Raw genomic sequence first — 4,032 nt, 5'->3', positions numbered from 1 at the left:
CAGATTTCCCTTTTTGTCCCGAGTGTCCGAACACCACACCAGCACGTATCGAGAGAATACTGCGTAATCGGTGGACTAAAAAACGGAATCGAGCCTGAGTTGTATTCTCATATAATTCTTTTACACGCGGGGACCATCTCTATTCACTTCTTGTATCCACACAGTAAGTTATACTCTTATCTACGCGTACGTAATATTCGCGTCTTTTTGTCGTCGATGTATACAGTCAGAGTTCGATGAACTGAGATCTAAATGTTGTGTAGGCACGGGGCTCAGCGGTGCGGCGACGGTGCGGGATGCGCGGAGAGCGGAAACGGGCACGTAAGCGGCTGCCTGTTCGGCCCGGTCCCCTACCATTCTGTCTCGTGCAGCGGCTGACTCAAGGTGAAGCGTAAGTAACACGTGTCGAATAACTCGTGATCGCGACTTTGTTATAATAGATATCTGAGTATTGCAAAATGCTAATCAAATAAATGTATTTCTGTTTTAGATGAAGGTTTTCCGAAACGAACATGTAGCCGTCGATTATTTTCTTACAATCTGCTTCAATCAATCTCCGCACAAGCGAGTCAACAATTGATTTGATACTGCCAATTGTATTTTTGTCGAACGAGAATATTTTACAACGCGGACAGCGAAACTATCGCCAATGACAGCGAAAGCTAATCATAAATCAGGTTTGTAGAAATGATTATTCTACTTATTAAACACCGCGCAGTCTTTGCAGATACCAATTTACGATACATTAAAGTTAGCAATAGGTATAAGACTCGTTTTGTAACTCTTTTAACAACGTGTTAAATTTTGCAGAGTGAGAAAGAAGAAGAGAGAGAAAGAGAGAGACAGACCAGGTCGAGTAGTGCGTAGAGGCGCGGGCAGATGTCGCAGGCGTACGATGCCCATTTTCTCTTTGATTTTCTTCCCCGGCATCAGAAAACGTTATCTGCACGAAGAAGACGCTTCATACCTTTTGGAAGATTCTCGCAGCATCGGTGGACGAAGACACATAATCCAGCTTGATAGATTTCCTCCTACCATACGTCCGTCCACAGAAAGTAATTAAGATAACTTTTTCTTGTAATATAAGTTAAATCCTTATATATGCGGTTAGTAAATGCGCGTTTCTGTGGCGAAATATAATCGTCGTCGAGTACCGTCAAAGCTTGGACGAAAGAGATGTGATTAACGCGAACCGTGAGCTGTATATTTATTCGTTTGTAAAACAATACGAAGCATAAAAGTTCTTAGAGATAACATATTTTTATTTTGCAGGAAAAAATAAAAGGAGTCGGCTGCGTGATCGGAACAGACTGCGCGCAGATTTCTTTTTTTGTCCCGAGTGTACGAGCACCACACCAACACGTATCGAGAGAATGCAGCGTAATTAGTAAACTAAAAAACGGAATCGAACCTGAATTGTTCTCTCATAATTCTTCTACACGCGGAGACCATCTCTGTTCACTTTTTGTATCCGCAAAGTAAGTTATACTCTAATCTACGCGTACATAATATTCACGTCTCTTTGTCGACGATGAACGGCGAGCTATGTATTTATTTGTATGTGAAACAGTAAGTAGCATAAAAGTTCTTTGAGATAACATATTATTATTTTGCAGGAAAAAATAAAAGGAGTCGGCTGCGTGATTGGCACGGACTGCGCGCAGATTTCTTTTTTTGTCCCAAGTGTACGAGCACCACACCAACACGTATCGAGAGAATGCAGCGTAATTAGTAAACTAAAAAACGGAATCGAGCTTGAATTGTTTTCTCTCATAATTCCTCTACATGCGGGGACCATCTCTGTTCACTTTTTGTATCCACAAAGTAAGTTATACTCTAATCTACGCGTACGTAATATTTGCGTTTTATTTTCATCAATGTATACAGTCAGAGTTCGATGAACTGAGATTTAAATGCTGTGTAGGCACGGGACTCAGCGGTGCGATGATGGTGCGGGGTGCGCGGAGAGTGGAAACGGGCACGTAAGCGGCTGCCTGTTCGGCCCGGTCCCCTACCATTCTGTCTCGTGCAGCGGCTGACTCAAGGTGAAGCGTAAGTAACACGTGTCGAATAACTCGTGATCGCGACTTTGTTATAATAGATATCTGAGTATTGCAAAATGCTAATCAAATAAATGTATTTCTGTTTTAGACGAAGGTTTTCCGAAACGAACATGTAGCCGCCGATTAGTTTCTTACAATCTGCTTCAATCAATCTCCGCACAAGCGAGTCAACAATTGATTTGATACTGCCAATTGTATTTTTGTCGAATGAGAATATTTTACAACGCGGACAGCGAAACTATCGCCAATGACAGCGAAAGCTAATCATAAATCAGGTTTGTAGAAATGATTATTCTACTTATTAAACACGGCGCAGTCTCCGCAGATACCAATTTACGATACATTAAAGTTAGCAATAGGTATAAGACTCGTTTTGTAACTCTTTTAACAACGTGTTAAATTTTGCAGAGTGAGAAAGAAGAAGAGAGAGAAAGAGAGAGACAGACAAGGTCGAGTAGTGCGAAGAGGCGCGGGCAGATGTCGCAGGCGTACGATGCCCATTTTCTCTTTGATTTCCTTCTCCAGCATCAGAAAACGTTATCTGCACGAAGAAGACGCTCCACACCTTTTGGAAGATTCTCGCAGCATCGGTGGACGAAGACACATAATCCAACTTGATAGATTTCCTCCTACCATACGTCCGTCCACAGAAAGTAATTAAGATCACTTTTTCTTGTAATATAAGTTAAATCCTTATATATGCGGTTAGTAAATTCGCGTTTCTGTGGCGAAATATAATCGTCGTCGAGTACCATCAAAGCTTGAACGAAAGAGATGTGATTAACGCAAACCGTGAGCTGTATATTCATTCGTTTGTAAAACAATATGAAGCATAAAAGTTCTTAGAGATAACATATTATTATTTTGCAGGAAAAAATAAAAGGAGTCGGCTGCGTGATCGGCACAGACTGCGCGCAGATTTCTTTTTTTGTCCCGAGTGTACGAGCATCACACCAACACGTATCGAGAGAATGCAGCGTAATTAGTAAACTAAAAAACGGAATCGAGCCTGAATTGTTCTCTCATAATTCTTCTACACGCGGAGACCATCTCTGTTCACTTTTTGTATCCACAAAGTAAGTTATACTCTAATCTACGCGTACGTAATATTTGCGTCTTATTTTCATCAATGTATACAGTCAGAGTTCGATGAACTGAGATTTAAATGTTGTGTAGGCACGGGACTCAGCGGTGCGATGATGGTGCGGGGTGCGCGGAGAGTGGAAACGGGCACGTAAGCGGCTGCCTGTTCGGCCCGGTCCCCTACCATTCTGTCTCGTGCAGCGGCCGACTCAAGGTGAAGCGTAAGTAACACGTGTCGAATGACTCGTGATCGCGACTTTGTTATAATAGATATCTGAGTATTGCAAAATGCTAATCAAATAAATGTATTTTTGTTTTAGATGAAGGTTTTCCGAACCAAACATGTAACCGCCGATTAATTTTTTACAATCTGCTTCAATCAATCTCCGCACAAGCGAGTCAACAATTGATTTGATACTGCCAATTGTATTTTTGTCGAATGAGAATATTTTACAACGCGGACAGCGAAACTATCGCCAATGACAGCGAAAGCTAATCATAAATCAGGTTTGTAGAAATGATTATTCTACTTATTAAACACCGCGCAGTCTCCGCAGATACCAAATTGCGATACATTAAAGTTAGCAATAGGTATAAGATTCGTTTTGCAACTCTTTTAACAATGTGTTAAATTTTGCAGAGTGAGAAAGAAGAAGAGAGAGAAGAGAGACAGACGGGCATCCAGTGCGCGGAATGATAACTCATCACGTTCTAACTGAGAGGAGGAGCTGGCCCAGGACGGGCATCCTGCATCGGCGGAGCAACTATTAGGTGAACATTACTTTTTATAAATTTTTATTTAGCTTTATCTATTATTAAAATATTACTTTGTTTTCATTTATTTAATTAAAATTGTAAATTTGTATACATATCTTTATCAATATTT

At 40.9% G+C, this 4,032-nt stretch overlaps 1 long non-coding RNA gene across 1 annotated transcript; it reads left to right on the top strand.

Moving 5' to 3' along the window:
• The first annotated feature begins 1,652 nt into the window (after positions 1 to 1,652).
• LOC139106628 (uncharacterized) lies at positions 1,653 to 2,714 on the top strand. The gene is made up of 4 exons (XR_011546407.1): positions 1,653 to 1,824; positions 1,925 to 2,052; positions 2,152 to 2,338; positions 2,472 to 2,714. It is a non-coding gene; the product is annotated as an uncharacterized lncRNA (long non-coding RNA).
• Positions 2,715 to 4,032: the final 1,318 nt, after the last annotated feature.

The sequence above is a fragment of the Cardiocondyla obscurior genome, linkage group LG11, assembly GCF_019399895.1.
Source record: "Cardiocondyla obscurior isolate alpha-2009 linkage group LG11, Cobs3.1, whole genome shotgun sequence".
In the NCBI taxonomy this organism is placed as follows: domain Eukaryota; kingdom Metazoa; phylum Arthropoda; class Insecta; order Hymenoptera; family Formicidae; genus Cardiocondyla; species Cardiocondyla obscurior.
Note: the sequence above shows the minus strand (reverse complement) of the source record. Positions and strands in the feature narration are given on the sequence as shown.